Source organism: Ursus maritimus, unplaced genomic scaffold, assembly GCF_017311325.1.
Source record: "Ursus maritimus isolate PB19 unplaced genomic scaffold, ASM1731132v1 scaffold_13, whole genome shotgun sequence".
Taxonomy (NCBI): Eukaryota; Metazoa; Chordata; class Mammalia; order Carnivora; family Ursidae; genus Ursus; species Ursus maritimus.
Window position 1 is genome coordinate 43,440,059 of NW_024423675.1, and position 17,671 is coordinate 43,457,729.

The following is a 17,671-nucleotide window of genomic DNA, read 5'->3' on the forward strand; positions in this document are numbered from 1 at the left end:
AGAGTGTTAAAAGAGGACTGTATTTAGTTTCCTGTAGCCACTATAACAAAGTCCCCTAAAGTTGGTCCCTTAAACAACACAAAGTTACTGTTTCACAGTTTTAGAGGCTCAACGATGTCCCCAAATCAAGTGTCAGCAGGGCCAGGGCCGTGTTACCTGCAGAGGGTCTAGAGCAGGATCTATTCCTTGCCTCTTCCACGATCTAGCAGTTTGGGGCATTCCTTGGCTTGTTATATGTGTGCCTGTGGTGTCCAACTGCCCTCTGCCTCTCTCTTAGAAAGATACTTCTGATGGCAGATACGGCCCATCTCAGTAATTCAAGATCATGCCATTATCAAGAACGTAATCATGTCTGCAAAGACCCTTTTTCCAAATAAGGTAGCATTCACCGGTCTCAGGGTTTTGGCATAGACATTGGAGCATAGGGGTAAGGATCGTTTTTCAGCCTACCTCGAGGATTTAGAAGGTGAATACAGCAGAACAAAAGGTGTTGAATTTGAGGTGAGGGAATGGAGTTAGGGAGTACAGACAAGTCTCCAGAAGAGGAAGAGAAAGGAAGAGGATTAATATTTACTAAGATTCACAGTAGAGATTTTTACATTCAATACGGAAACCAAGAGATCAGACAATATTTACTGGGGTAAGAAAGATCTAAAGGCTTTTAGTTATAAGGTGGAGGACCTGAACAATAGTAGAAAGAGGAAAATTTTAAACGGGTGGGTAGCTGCTAATGGAAATACTCTCTATATTCTCAGATAAGACAGACAGGTTTGGATTTAAGTTGGGGAGAAAAGTCAACCTTGGAAAAGAGAAGGGATCCTTGACGGACAAGAAGAAGGGAGGTAATGAAAGGCAAAGGCCAAGAAATAATGAAGTAAAAGGAAAAATAATGCGATCCTTCCATTTAGGTGGTGACTCTGCGCAACAGAGCTGGGGTGCTGGCGGCCGACAGAAAGCCTGCGTCCTGTGGATGTCACTGGAAACATGCCTGAAGGCAGCACCACCTCTGCTCAGGGAAGTTGTGATCCCATTTCTTTTGTTCTTTTTCTTTTTTACATTCAACTAGCGACCATATAGTACATCATTAGTTTTTGATGTAGTGATGTGTGGGCACTGGGCGTTATATGAAACTAATGAACCATTTCTTTTTTAAAAGGAATTTATGGGGGCGCCTGGGTGGCACAGCGGTTAAGCGTCTGCCTTCGGCTCAGGGCGTGATCCCGGCGTTCTGGGATCGAGCCCCACGTCAGGCTCCTCTGCTATGAGCCTGCTTCTTCCTCTCCCACTCCCCCTACTTGTGTTCCCTCTCTCGCTGGCTGTCTCTATCTCTGTCAAATAAATAAATAAAATCTTTAAAAAAAAAAGGAATTTATGTCAGCATTTCTATCGCTTGTGATAGTAAGAATGCTAACTACTACAGCCACAGAAGCAAGGTGTGGAACAAGCCTTAAAAGAACCAAAAACTATTTTTTTCCCCTCACGTCTATAGGCCTAAGATGAAAATAAAGGAGCATATGATGAAAAGAGGGAAGACAGAGAATAGATTTCAGTTTTATTCTGCATACGGGCCATAGACAAGTCTTACCTAGATATTAAAATTTCAGTATCACCAAGGAATATTCTTGACCACAAGGAAGACTGGGGTAATAAAGAATCCTTCTCTCCTATTCTTAAAGAATTCCCAGCACACAGCACTTGGATGGTGGTTTAGGAAATGTTATTAAGAGAGCCCTGTAAAAATGCTCTAACGAGATTCAGTCTTCAAGTGAATCCTTCCTATCAGCGCACAAGGAAAGCAGATAAATCACAATTTGGGTCTTTGGTGCACAGCAAGTGCTTTATAAAGTGATCCTTCCTCGACTGTGGGCATAGCAGTTCTCAACATCACTCTGCTTATAAAAGAAATAGAAGCAGGCCCTACATCAAAAAGTGTTATTCTCTTTCCAAGTTAAAATAGGGTCCAGTTTATAATGTAATGGTAGTAACAACAGACCTGGTCAATGATCTATAAAGAGTAGGGAATATAAGAAAAGCATAAGTCAAAATTCACTCTCAGGTTTATGATGTGACAGGGCCACGCTGCACATTATAAGCAGAAATAGGATATGAAGTGGCTTCGATGGTAAAAATTTCTTTATCCCCATTGAAAAATATTTTTCTCTCTGAAATTATTACATTTCCTAAAGGTATACTGGGTTGAAGAGTCTATAGTCATAAATTTAGATCTCTATAAACTCATTTTCTGTAACAAATTTCAATAAGTAATCAATCGATTTCCATCAGATGCTGAAAAAGCTATTGCTAAAATTTTGAACAGGCTCTTTAAGAGAATATTATAGCTTTTACTGTGGTTAAGGTGCATGACATTTTGGAGGAGAGGGGTCTCTCATTTTTAATTTTAATCAGATCAGCAACACTGTCTTCATTCCTGCTTCAGTGAAGTTCCCAAGCACACAGCATAGCCCTTTGTATCAGAATCTTACACAAGAGTCCTCCTGGCCAATTGGAACCAATAATCTGCCTCTTTTAATTGGCATTTATATGAAGTTGTGGAAGATTGTTGCAAGAGTTGATTTGTGATAATTTTTGAAAAGAATCTGATTGTGCCTCACAGATGTGCGTCCTGAGTGACGTATTATTCCTAATTTATACATTTATACGTTTTCCACACAGAGACAGCAGCAAGTGGCCTCGGAACGCTGGGAACATGATCGCACGGTGTTCTCTGGCAAAAACGGCCATAAACCATGGCCATTTCCTTCATGTTTGGGGTTGTTCTGAGATTTTTCACAATCTAGGCAAAGAGCTGCAGTGTATGTGTGTTATAGCTACATAAACAGTGATAGTTACTAAAACAGTGTAGCACAGGGATACAATCAACAAAATTCAGATTATGGAAAAGTCTACAGGAAAAATGACCAGATTTCCTCACAAAACCATTACAGGGAGTGGGAGAGTGAGAAAGAAGGAGAAAGGAGATAGTAAAGACTTTAGGATTACCATGTATATACCTTATTTGGATTCTGACTAAAACAAACTTAAAAAAAAATCATGACATTCATGAGACAATTTGACAACTGACAAGATTTTTGATGATATGAAAGAAATTACTTTAAGTGTGATAAGAGACTGTGGCAGGAACCCTTATGGTTTAGAGATTTAACAAAGTGAACTGCTGGGCGCCTGGGTGGTTCAGTCAGTTAAGCGTCTGCCTTTGGCTCAGGTTATGATCCCAGGGTTCTGGGATCGAGTCCTGCATCGGGCTCCCTGCTCAGGGGGGACCCTGCTGCTGCGCTCCCCCGCCCCCGCTCATGATCTTGCTCTCTCAAATAAATAAAATAAAATCTTTTGAAAAAACAACTAAAATTTTAAAAAATTAAAAAATGAACTGTTCATGTACAGTGCCACGCAATAGATATATTCTTTATCAAAGAGTGTTACTCCTCACATAATAAGCAATTTCCTTGCAAGCAATAAACACTGAACTTGTTCCTGCTGCAGGAAGGATCTAGGTAGTAAAGGGAAAGAAACCCAGCTCGCACACTACTTGTTTGGCAGAAAATAGTTACTCCCTAGTGAGCAGGCCAGTTTGAAAAGGTTTTTTTCCTTCCTGCATTGACGGCTGTCATCCCTTGTACTCAAAAACCCAACTGGATCTAAGAAGCCTGGGTGAGTGCCCAGAATCCTGTGCTCCAGGATTCTTAGGGTCAACAAGCGGAGACCTGTGCGTCAGAACTCATCAACATCTCCAAAAGATGTCTGCTTTTCCGATCGTTGTGCTCCCTCACAGTTACTTTCAACACCTAATAAATAATCAGCATCTAGTCAAAATGTGAACTGTTCGTGTGCAGATTTCTACATCTTCTTCGAGGGGATCTGTAATTCTGTTCACACAGCAGATGTGTAAATATGACTCTGCCAGGAATGATTTCCCTCCACGGCTTACATGTTGACATTGCCTTGGAGTTCAACAATTCATTTTGGGGGTTTTCAAGCTTCCTTCTTGAGGCTGACCTACCAGAGAGAGTGAGTAAATTAAAATGATTCATTGTTAAAGAATCCTTTTACTGCTGAGTTAGGTGGCTGACCTTAACTGGCTATAATGGAATAGTCTGGGTCCTTTTTTTTTTTCCTTTCAATTAAAATTAAATGTCAGGAGTTCGCTTAACTCTCTAGGAAAGTGAAGGTTTGTTTAAATGTGACAGATTAACGTGAGTATAAAAACGTCACTTAAAACGGGAGCTGTCAGTACACCTCAAAGGCCAGTGGCACACTGAGATGAAGACGGGGAAGAACAGACCCCTCAGGAGCCCCCCAATGGCGAAAATGGGACACGCAGCTCCACAGACAGGGCAAAGAGCAGAGAGAACGGATATGGCAGCAGCTCCCCCTGCCCCTCCACGTATTCCCCACTAAGTTAGGCCCTCCTTAGAGCCTTTCAACAGCCTCTTATCACACCACACTGGAGGCTTGGGTTTCTTAACCTTGCTTCAGTACCAGTCATCAGGCATTCTGGAAATGCTTCCTTGGCTCTCACATTTGTTTAACAAGCATTTAGTATCTGTTCTGTACAAGGTACTGTGAAGGGGTCAAAGAAATCAGCACCAACCCCACCGTGAGCTTATATTCTCTAAGTGCCTGTGAGCTGCAGAAGTCCAAGGTCAAATGAAATATACGTAAATGTTCGAGGGGGGCACAGAACAAGGAGTTGTTAATTCTGATGGGGGTCTCAGAGAAGGCCCTGCAGGGGCAAGAGCTTCAAAGGAAGCCTTGAGAAATGGCCATCTTTCAGGCCACAGACTGGGAAGGAAGGGCATTTCTGGCTGCCCGACATTGCATAATATAGGAGTTTCTCTCCGCCAGAAAAATTGCTCCATCACCTAAGAATGGACATGTGTACAATCTCCCTGTGAGTGAGGAAAGGCTTATCACTCTGTCTATCCAGGCTTCCTGTAGGAAGTTTACAAGCAGTGAAATAAATTGCACAATCATTTCTTTGGAACGCTTTTCAGTAAAAACATTTTTCTTACTTGGAAGGGAGAGATGTCATTTTGCTTGTACCTTCACACATTCTAAACTGCATTACTAAACACACCCCTTCCCCTTAGGTCCTGCTGGGCTGCCCCGTCACTATCTCCCCTACTCCTGGGTCCCAGGGAAGTTTCAGCTCCCGCCACTAGCTCCTCTCAGAAGCCTACAGCTAAGGGTATGTTGGTCTGTTCACTAGAAGCCAGGAGGTGCCTAATGGCTGAACAGAAGACCCTGGTGAGGAGGCATTTGATGGGAAGGAGACAGTTTTTACTTCACATTGCTGAAGCAGGAGAGACAAACAGAAATATCAGCCTCCAGGAGCGATAATAAAATACAGTGCGTCTGCTTGGGTAGAGCAGTGAGAACTGATTAGCTGCTGGGGCCTCCCTGGCAAAGTGACGGGATCTGTAGAAGGTACAAAAATAAAGGGAGATCGAAATCAATGTGGCCCAACTGTAGTCAGTACAAATAGCCGGGTGTTCCTCCCAGCATGTAGGTTGCGACTGGCTGGAGTCAGGCTGCCCAGGGCTGTATTTCGGCTGTGCAGCAAGCATTTCTGGGGACCCAGGGCCTGAAGCCCCGCTTCCCCTGGCCCATTTCTGTCAAATGACAATCATAATAGTCCCTGTCGCAAAAAGGATTGAACAACGAGCCCTTAATAAATATTAGCCATCACTAGAGAGTGGGCCATGGATTGGAAGGCACCCTTACACCTTATTTCCACCAGAGAACTGTCAATAATTTTGAGATAGGTTTCCGTACTTTTCTGGTTTAGTAACCAGGAGATATGAAACCCATACGATGAGTTTCACTCTTCTCAATAGACCCTTCCACTGGAGAGCATCTTCGAGACAATCCTTAGGCCATACAGAAACAACCCACATCTAGAGTTACTCTTTTGGTGTTTGAAGGGGACAGATAAGAGTAAATAACTGCAGCCCCTCCCTCAGAAGGTGCTAGAAGAGCCAGCTCAACATACATCCTGGTTTGCTTCTAGTCCCAGATTCCGCCTACTGCCCCACTGTCATTTCTAGTTGAGACCCCTTCACTCTGTCACCAGAATAACAGGGCGGGCAGTCCTCTGGCACCTTCTATGGGGCACTGGCAGCAAGGGGCCTGCAGCTGCCAAAAATCTCAGTAAGAATCCCCCCTCTGCTGCTCGGCCCTGGGGCTTTCACCAGATGAAGACTTTAGCCCTCGACATTCCTCAAATTGCTTTCAGACACAGAGCTGCTTTTTCCAAATATCCCAGGCGAGGGTAATGAGGGAAATTTTACAAATGGCATGGAGTAGAATCAGACAGTGTCTGCACTCTAGTCCCTTGCTCCTTCCAGCAAAATGCATTTCTTTTTTTGCTGGGATTTTTCACCTTTTCTATGGTCATTTTCTGTGTGTGTATGTACGCGTTTCCCTCTTTTTTACCTTGCCCCTCCTTTACCTTCAACCCCTTTTTTGGAATCTATATCTTCCTCCAAAGGCTTGTTTGTCCTCTGTGTTTCTGCTGTTTACTCACCATTTCTTACTGAAAATACCCATGCCAGGGTCAAGTTTCTTTCAGACATCAACAAGCCAGAGCTGGTTTTGCAGCAGACCACGTGTCTCCTGAGTCTTGGACTAAAAGTCCGGAATGCTCTTTGGAACCGGTTGAAACCAGGCAGCCAACTCTAAAAGATTATATTCTCCCCAGCCACTGTTCCTCCCCTGTGATTTCTTTAGGAGCAAGACTGAGGAGTGCCTGGGTGGCTCAGTTGACGGAGCATCTGCCCTCAGCTGCGGTCCTGATCCTGGAGTCCTGGGTCTCCCTGCCCTGCGGGGAGTCTGCTTCTCCCTCCCCCTCCCCCTGCTCCTTCTCTCTCTCCCTCACGCTCTCTCTTAAATAAACAAAATCTTAAAAAAAAAAAAAAAAAGCATGACTGAGACCAAAAAAACCACAAACAAACAAACACACAGAAAAATCACCTGAAATTCCATCATCCATAATCTCACCACTACGAACCCAGATGCTATTTTTACAATTCCTGAATCCATTTTTATGTTAGCTTGCTTTTAGGAAATGTGTTACGCAAATCATTTTCTTAAACTGCCCAGACTTGTGAGAAGGAGCTTGAGTGCTGCAGAAAGGAGCAATTTTTTGCCATTTATTTAGATCTTATCACTCTGAAAAAGAGCCACATTTTTTACTTTTCTTAGAAATAAGAGTTAAATCGGGGCCCCTGGGTGGCTCAGTTAAGTGTCTGCCTTTGGCTCAGGTCATGATCTCTGGGTCCTGGGACTGAGTCCCGCATGGGCTTCCTGCTCAGCAGGGAGTCTGCCTCTCCCTTTGTCTCTCCTTCTGCCCCTCCCCACTGTTCATTGTCTCTCTCTCTCTCTCAAATAAATAAATAGAATCTAGGGGCGCCTCGGTGGCACAGCAATTAAGCGTCTGCCTTCGGCTCAGGGCGTGATCCCCGCGTTGTGGGATCGAGCCCCACATCAGGCTCCTCCGCTGTGAGCCTGCTTCTTCCTCTCCCACTCCCCCTGCTTGTGTTCCCTCTCTTGCTGGCTGTCTCTATCTCTGTTGAATAAATAAATAAAATCTTTAAAAAAAAAATAGAATCTTAAAAAAAAGAAATAAGAGTTAAATTAAAATGGTGACTTTTTCACTCCTAGAACTGCTATTTACTTTTTCATGTTGAATTCCCATCACATGATTTCTCATCACACCTCATTTTAACACATACACTTGCTTTTCTATAAATAAGGCAGTCTTGGTTAAAGCTAAATGGATGATCAACATGAACCCAGCAACATCACCCTCTTTACTCAATTTATGAAACCGTAAGACTACATTCAGGTTAGTGATTTCAATGTTGTCAAATCTAAAAAAAAACAACAGTGTATCTATCCTTCGGTATCAATGCAGTAAATTATTATACAAATTTAAATGATCTTTTATTAAAATTTATCTCCTGGAGATACTAAGCATTTTGGTTTATTTCCTTCTAAGCTTTTCCCTATACAATTATCACATATACACACACTTACATGCATGCACACACCTATATGGTATGGGGGCAAAACTGCAATTATTCTATATATAATGTTCTAATCATAACCACTTCTAATTGCTAACTTTACATCTGGGGAAGCCTGAATATCATGTTCACAATTTGCTGCCGAATCAAGATACTAGAAGTCTGTGCTCAACATTCACAAAACCCCTACAGCTACAGCTAACATCATACTTAGTGGTGACAAACAAACAGCTTTCCTGCTAAGATCAGAAACAGAGCAAAAATGTTCCCTCTTCATCACTCCCTTCAACATCGTACTAGAAGTCCTAACTAACATAATAAGAAAAGGAAATAACAGGTATACTGATTGGGAAGGAAGAAATAAAATTGTCTTTGTTTGCGGATAACATGCCTACATAGAAAACCTGAAAGAATCAACAAAACAATTCTTAGAACTTACACGTGGTGATAGAAAGGTTATAGGATTCGAGGTCAACATACAAACATCAATTGCTTTCCTATATGCCAGCAGTGAACAAGTGGAATTTAAAATTAGAAACACATTACCATTTACATTAGGATCCCCAAAATGAAACACTTATGTATAAATACAACAAAATGTATACAAGATCTATATGAGGAAAATTATAAAGCTGATGAAAGTCAAAGAAGTAAATAGAGAGACAGTCCATGTTCATGAATAGGAAGACTCACTATTGTCAAGATATCAGTTCTTTTTAACTTGACCTATAGATTTAATGGAATCCCATTTAAAATCCTGGAAAGTTATTTTGTGGAGAAAAAGTGACTACAAAGTTTGTATGGAGAGGCAAAAAGACCAAGAATAGCCAACACAATATTGAAGAAGAACAAAGTTGGAGGTCTGACAATGCCCAACTTTAAGACCTCCTATAACACTACAGCAACCAAGACAATGTGATATTGGTGAAAGAACAAACAGACTGATGGAACAGAATGGAAGACCCACAAACAGACCCACAAAAATACAGTCAACTGATCTTTGACAAAGGAGCAAAGGCAATACAATACAACGATAGCCTTTTCACCAAACAGTGCTGGAACAATTGCACATTCACATGCAAAAAAATGAATCTAGATATAGACCTTATGCCTTTCACAAAAACTAACTCAAAATGGATCATAGACCTAAATGTAAAATGCAACACTATAAAACTACTAGAAGAGAATATAGGAGTAAATCTGGATGACCTTGGATATGGCAATGACTTTTTAGATATAACACCAAAGGCACGATCCATAAAAGAAGTAATTGAGAAGCTAGACTTCATTAAAATTAAAAACTTCTGCTCTGTGAAAGACACCATTAAGAGAATGAGAAGATGAGCCACAGACTGGGAGAAAATATTTGTAAAAGGCATACCTGATAAAGGACTGTTACCCAAAATACACAAAAAATGCAAACTCAAAAATGAGGCTATACACAGCCAGTCTAAAAAATGGGCAAAAAATCCAAACAGGCACTTCACCAAAGAAGATAAATAGATGGCCAGTAAGCATATGAGAAGATGCTTAACATCATATGTCATTAGGGAATTGCACACGCTAACAGTTAGATACCACTGCATACCCATTAAAATGGCTAAAATTCAAAATACTGAAAACACCAAATGCTGGTGAGGAGCAGAGCATATATGTTGGTGAGCATATATGTTGCATATATGCAGAGCATATATGTTGCAGAGCAACAATAACTCTCATTCACTGCTTGTGTTAATGCAAACGGGTACAGCAACTTTGGAAGAAGTTTGGCAGCTTCATAGAAAACAAAAAATACTCTTACCCTATGATCCAGCAATCATGCTCCCTGGTATTTACCCAAAGGACCTGCAAACTTATGTCTACACAAAAACCTGTACACACAGTCTACAGCAACTTTATTCGTAATTGCCCAAACTTGGAAGCAGTCGAGATGTTTTCAGCAGGTAAATGGATAAATAAACTGTGATACACCCAGACAATGGAGTACTATTCAGCACTAAAAAGAAATGAGCTAGCAGGCCACAAGTAGACATGCAGGGACCTTACATGCATATTACTAGTGAAAGAAGCCAATTTGAAAAAAGCTGCATACTGTATGATTCCAGCTATATGACAAAATTACAGAGACAGTAAACAGATGAGTGGTTGCTAGGAGTTGGGAGGAGAGGGATGAATAGGCAGAGCACAGTGGATTTCTGGAGCACCGAAAATACTTTGCATGCTACTATAATTGTGGATACCTGTCATTATATTTTCTCAAAACCCTCAGAATGTACCTTATCAAGATTGAGTCCTAATGTTAACTACGGATTTTGAGTGATGATGCGTCAGCGTAGCTTCATCAATGGAACACACATTCCACTCTGGTAGGCGATTCTGATTACAGGGGAGGCTGTGCTGGGTGGTACCAGCGGGCATACAGGACATCTCCATACCTCCTCTATTTTGCCATGAACCTAAAACTGCTCTAAAAACTAAATGTCTATTAAAGAAAAAAAAAAAAAAAGAATCCTGGATGTTCCTCCCCCCAAAAAGGCCGTGTTCATAATGTCAGAGTTTATAAAGAGGGTCCTGTGGCAGAAGCCACAGCGCTCGCCTTGACATCCTGAGACTGCGCCGGAAGAAGGAGCCAGTCCATGCCACCACAGTTTGGAACTTGGCAGCGCCTCTCTGGGAGCAGAAAACAGATCCCTTCAATCCCATCTGCCCCAGTGTGCACGGCAATCCACACCCTGCACAGCGCTCACCAAGCCCACACCTGGAGCCTTGCTGGCTGAAGTACAGCTCCCGGGTCTAGCCACTGAAAGAATGATTCACAGCCTTGGCTACAGGCTGTAATCACCTAGGAGTTCCTAAAACACACCGAGCCTGCAAATTCATTGAAAGATTCTGATTTACTGGGGAGGGGGTGTGGTGTGGGCATTAGGATGTTTAGAATCAGGTGATTCTCATTTTCAATAGGGCTGAGAATCGCTAATTTGGCAGCTGATTTAAAGATGCTCACTCATTCACCAACCCTGCAACTTGTCCAGAAGCAAAGCACAGACTGCTTCTTTCAGCATTTTGACCCATTATTGTGCTCCTTACACATTTTGGCAAGAAACATTAATTTGCATAATAATGGAAATAAATGGCTCTTATAATGAAGACCAGTGTAAGCAGTGTTTGGACGGAACCCAAGTTTTCCTGTTCAGAATGCTGACAGGGCAGCAGCTGCCATACACTTGGCGGTTGTTAAATATTTTTATTTTTGAGCAATTTAATTGGAGCTTTTGCATCTGTTATGTATGCTGTTTAGAAAAGTTTCTTTAAATTGGTGAATAGTGACTCCTTTTCCTTTTTCCTATAGCAAATTATTTAAAAAAAGGACTCACCACAGTTAGTTACAATCCTGTATTTCACCAACACACACACACACACACACACACACACACACACTTGGAGGAAGAAAACTGGTTTCCTTGTGTTTTCAACTTCCCACGCTCAACTCATGAACACACTTTTCAATAATTGAAATAACACTTACATGGCCAAAAAAGGAGGTTTTATCCAGGCACACAGAGTTAAATGAAAGGCCAGCCAGCTCTCTGTGAGCGGTGTAGGGAGAAAGGGAGGGTGCCGGGAATTCTCCCCCTGCATGGTTCCCCCCGCCCCTCCATCTCTGATCTGGGAGTACAGAGATGCGCTGACTCCCAGAATACCTACAATACTGTCCACGAAAATCACAACACCCTATTCACAAGGAGGACTTTTTTTTTTTTTTTAAGATTTTATTTATTTATTTGACAGAGATAGAGACAGCCAGCGAGAGAGGGTACACAAGCAGGGGGAGTGGGAGAGGAAGAAGCAGGCTCACAGCGGAGGAGCCTGATGTGGGGCTCGATCCCACAACGCAGGGATCATGCCCCGAGCCGAAGGCAGACGCCCAACCGCTGTGCCACCCAGGCGCCCCCACAAGGAGGACTTTGAAGATAAAAATCCCTTCATTCATGAGCTTGGCTCTTGCTAAGGTCTCAGTTTTCCTGCAGGTGTTTCTGCATGTTTCTATTGCTTCTTTGCTCCATGCTTTCCAGCTACACGCAGAGAAAAAGAGCACACACACCTGAGAAAGAGGTCAAATCTGTGTGTGCTGTTTTGCAATGATATTTTCAATAAAGGCATGTGTAATCTGTCCTTTTTTATAGGAGGTTATTTAATCTAGGTAATTTCAAGGACAGTCCAGTGATTTCTTAGGCAGATTCCAAGTTAATAACTTAAAATTGGGTTGATCTCTAAAGCTTCTTCTTGCTAAACCTGGGTTGATTCTGGGTAGTCTGCTTGTGGGACATGAGTCTGTAATGCATCACGCCAGCTGCTATGGGGAGCACAGCCTGAATGCAGAGTCGGGTAGAAGCACAGAAACAGATTGGGTGGTAACTGCACAGGCCCAGGTATGAGATGATGATGTTTCAGCTGGGAGGTAGTGTAATGATGGGAAGGTATAAATAGGTTCTAGACACATTTTGGAGGATCACCAGCCCCTTAAATTTATTCAGGATCTAAATTCTCTTTTTTCTCTCCAAAATATAGTAAGTAAAAAAACAAACAAAAAAAATACATGCAGAAAAGTAAAGGATGCTATCATTTACTGTAAAAGACCTGCATACCTTGCTTATGCATTAAAGAATTTCTCTAAAGGATACCAGAGAAGTGAATATCATTGGCTGAGTCTAGAGAGAATAATCAGGTGGTAGTAAGACAAGTGTAGGAGGGTGACTCCTCACTGTGTATACTTTTGTAACTTTTAAACTTTCGATCTTATATTATTACCTATTCAAAAAATAAAAAAAAATTTAGAAAAGGAAAATAATAGTGAAATGTCCCAAAAAGCTTCCTCTTGTACACATTTTCTACACATCTGCTAAAGCTCAACTGGTATCCCAATAAAATACAATAAAATTTAGATTTAGATTTAGTATCTAAATTCTTGACTTCCCCAATTGAACAAGTATCTTCCAAGGTAAATACAGCACATTTATATTCTTAGGTCTATATTATAACAAAACCACGTATAAGGGAATCAAATGTGAAAATACAAAATTCTCGGTGGGCTGAAAAATACAAATATGTTCATTTATAGGTCTGTGAAAAATGATACACACAGGAGAAGATAATGTAAACTGTAAAAAGGTATCTGACTGTGAGCTGTTACAACATTAATTGCAATGTAATTAGAAGTTGGGAGTTCCCAAAGACTATTCCCTGAAGATATTGGCCCAATGGTCTCCTTAGAATAAAATGGCCAGTGAAGCCCTGAACATCACAGGAAGAATACTAGATATAAAATTGAAAGAGGTACACATTCTGCTAACTAACCTAATAGAAAGGTATGGCCCATTCATACAGAGAAAACCATACAGGGTTCTAGTACCCAAGAATGGGAGACAAAAATCTACATATAATCACTTTTAAGAGAGGAAAAAAAACCAGAAGAAATAATTGAAGAATGCACAATAATACTTTCTCTTTTGCAACAAAAAGAAAAAATGAAGATGAGAAGAACTGGCGGAAATCACTTCATTCTCTGTCTCCGCAGCACCTTTCAGTACTCCTGGAGGCTTTGGCTGAGTACCCCCACGCTCCAAGGATGGTTAACTTGCTAGGTACAGTTGGAAGAACTACGCTCCATTGGTAGAATATCCAAATTATTTTTAAAAATCCTCCTCTATTTAAGTGCAAAATATGTCTCTCCTTAACTTGTAGTCATTCACTGTCTCTACTTCTGCTTTCTTAAAGCTCCACTAAAACATTAAAAAAAAAAATTTTTTTTTTTTAATTTCTCTTCCTCCAAAAGCCCTCAAACATTTAAGAACAACAATCTTGGCTTCCCTGACATTTCTTCTCCAGGTTATACATCCCTAGTCCCTTCATATGGCAACAGGAGTTCGAATTCTACTCACATGCTTGCTCTCCGGATATACTCTGGTCAAGTACAGTGAGGGAATGACCAATAAAAGGGTTTTCTGCGGTGAAATGAGGTAGAACTGCTTTTCAAAGTGTAACCCCCAGTGGACTGATTGACCATCAAGATGGACGTTCTGAAAATGCATGACAAAGGCTGAGAAGTGGTGAATGTGTTCGGCTGTTCATAGGTCATTAGTGTCTTTCTTAAGACTAGCAGGTTAAAAGCAATGAATTGGGGAGTAGTAAGTGGGAGTTTGTGAAGGAAAAGTAATGAGTGCAGACCAGAGCTCTCAAATTTAGTTTGTACACGAATCACCAGGGAATCTTGTAAAACAGATTTTGATTCAGTTGTGGAGGGAGGGAGTGATGAGACTCTGCCTTTCCCACAAGCACCCCCATGACGCCCACACTGTTGCTACAGGGACCACATTTTGAAGCACAGCCCTACTGTAAGCCCATACACAGGGTAAAAGGAGTGTTTTAAGCCCACAATGAAACAAACTTTAGCCAGCATGGCACATACCGCTATATTAAAAAAATAAAACAGAACAGGTCTATCAAATATACGGTGGCTTTTTTTTGGACAATCGCATCTATTACCATGGTCTAAGAGAGAGATTTCAAAATGCCAAGTTTCTGAAAGAAGCACATTTCCACTTTCTGTCCCAGAGGGAGAAATCCCCCAAAAAACCCATATTCCTTGAAGCATGTGTGGAGTTGCGAGCACCTACACGTTGGTGAAGTGTGTGCGATGCTAATCCATTTCACAGCCTTACCCAGCGGCCTCTCGCCTGCCTTTCGGCACCAGGCCTGACTATCTTAGCTGATAAGCTTCCTGAAGTGCATTGGGACAAAGGAGTCACTTGGAAAAATGTTAATATTTACCGCTAAATATCCACACCTGGACCCTGTAACTATCCATCATGAATCCCAAGTATTGTTAATTTATGTGCATTCATTCACACAAATGTTTACTTAGAAAAAGCTAAAGCTGAAAATTTTCCTTGAAAAAAAAAAGTAGGGTGGGATTCTTTATAAAACATGCAAAGAAAAGGTATAGGGCAAACAAAATCTGAGAAAATATATAAAAGACAGGATATCAACATTTTTTTTTTTAAGAATGAAGGTGAAGTTAAATTAGAGAATTTAACACTTGGCATACAGCAATAAAAGAAAAACTTCAGGTTAAGAATTAAAAGTTGAAGGCAGATTTAAGGACGTTAAAAGTTGAAGTAGGTATTTGTAGAAACTGTGGTCAAGGGGCACCTGGTGGCTCAGTCAGTTAAGCATCCAACTCTTGATTTCGGCTCAGGTTGGATCTCAGGGTTGTAATCTCAGGGTCCTGATCTCAGGGTTGTGGGATTGAGCCCTGGTATCGGGCTCCCTGCTCAACGTGGCGCCTACTTGTCCCTCTCTCTCTGTTCCTTCCCACCTGCTTGCATTCCTTCTCTCTCTCTCTCTCTCTCTCTCTCAAACAAATAAATAAACTCTTTAAAACAAAAACAAAAACAAAACTGTGGTCAAAAATGAGGGAACTACTTCCAAGGAAAGGGTGCAGAATACTTTAAAACAGCTTTAAATAGATCAATACCAATTAAGGCTCTTGGACACCTATATATATATACATACTTACAATTAAGGAGGAAAGATTCAGCCGATGGAAGAAGTTTTACTTAATAGCTTCCATATACAGTTACAGGCAAATTAGTGATCTTAGGAAATAAAAGTAGAACAATAAAGCGAACCATACAATATGGTTGAAACATTATAGAATTTTAAAATTGACTTAATTATGGGGGCCCCATTAAGGTACATGTTAAGGTTGCCAGCAAAAATATCATGACACCTGGTTGGCAGGTGATACTCTCTAATGTGAATCTCAACTTCGGGGTCTCAGGACCATTGTCATACAGCTAGACAACCCTCTTCAGCACCTACCAATGCTCGCTCATCTTCCAAAAGGCTGAGCTTAAACATGACCTTCTATTAGACCTGCCCACAGCACAAAGTCTGGTTTTCAATTACCATGAATTTAGAACCTGTCAGTTGTGTATCAATCTTGCCCAAGTGACAGGGTGAAGAACGCTGGAAGTCAGGGGCCAAGGAAGAAGGAGGCTCACAGAGGGCCCCGGGGCAGGCTGTGCTCCGCAGCACCCATCCATCTGGTGTTTAGGGAGCTGCCCAGTACCGCAATCGATGGGCAACTGTGTTGGTAAACCACCTACTGATGCTCCTTTCAAATTCATCCTCTTCCTACTATAAACACGCAAACGGCCAGTCAAAATACGAACATGCCTGCCCCAACGTACTCATCGAAACAGAAAGTAGAGACAAAATACAGTTCCCTTCTCTCCATACCCTACTGATGGAGGAAAGTTGCAGCCCGCTCTATTTGCAGCTTTTCATTAGCCAATACAGAACGGGTCTGAAACATTCCCTACAGACCTCTGCAACACAGTAAGTGTGCCAGTTAGGTGTTGCAAGAACTTCAGAAAGTGATGAAGGCGCTGAACTGTTAAGAGTTCATGATGCATTTAAGTATTTTTGTTGTTACAAACAACTTGTCAAATTACTTCTTCAACATGATCACGTGTCATCTTTAGATAGATTTAGAATATATTGCTCTTACAAGGTATTTCAGAATCTAGATTTTTTTTTAAAAAAAGGCTTCTTTTCTCCAATTTATCTTTGGTTTCAATTGATGGGTAAAAAAAAAAAAGTCTTGAGCTTGTCAAAATCTGTCATTCTCACACATTTCATTTTCTCCCTCTTTCTAAAGAAGGCAGTTCAAAGTCATATTCCTGCAGTGGGTTTACACAATTTTCCTCTGCTTCTAAGGAGCAACTGCCAGATGCAAAACTTTCCACTAGTTTTCTTACTTAGTATTTCAGGGAAGTTAAAAGTGCAGGATTTTCTGACGTCACTTTTCAACTTTGCTTCTCAGAAGAACCGAACGGAGAATTTGCTCCTCTCTTTAGGGACTCTTGTTCAGTCCAATCCTCTCATGACTTCTAGCCCCAGTGAGTGCATTTCATTCTTTTTGCTTTTCCCCCTTCTTTCCCACCGCTGTAGTCCTTCCAGAGCAACACTCCTTTGCTCTAAGTCAAGAGCTGTGCAAAAAATCTGCTCATCCTCTTTGCTTCTCCTTGGGCCCGGGCTGCTCTCTCGGCTTCTGATTTTACCACCTTCATTTCGCCTTAGGTCACCAGAACACCTGTCATCCCGAATCTTCCCACACGCTAGGTGTTTATTTGGGGATTACAGCAGTATCTTCCTAAAGTTTAAATCACAGATTAGTAAGAGGAACTGAATCCCACATTGCATTACGATAGCCCATGGGAATTTGTGAGAGGTGGAGTTTACCAGCATTAAAGAAACACGACAGCAAACACTAATAGAATGTTAAATATAGTTATGAGGACTTTGGCCAAATATAGTCATGATTTTCACAAAGGGACATACTGGTAGATAAAGACCTGCTTGTTTCATCCTTCCATCCATGAACATAAAAACACCCAAATGCCTCTAATGTAGAAATCGGCTGGCAGTCGCAGCCGACAGGGGCTGGATTAAACCCATCTTCCCCACTCCACTCAACAATCGGTTGTTTTATGAAGTTTAAAAACGTGACCTTGGCCTAGAAAGGTCATGAGCACTGCTCGGGAAGAAGACAGCATGTTGCT

The 17,671-nt window shown here is 41.5% G+C and overlaps 1 protein-coding gene across 2 annotated transcripts in view; it reads right to left on the minus strand.

Annotated features, from left to right (window-relative positions):
- MAP3K5 (mitogen-activated protein kinase kinase kinase 5) overlaps positions 1–17,671 on the minus strand; it is a 190,874-nt gene that overhangs the window by 141,982 nt on the left and 31,221 nt on the right. The window lies entirely within an intron of this gene.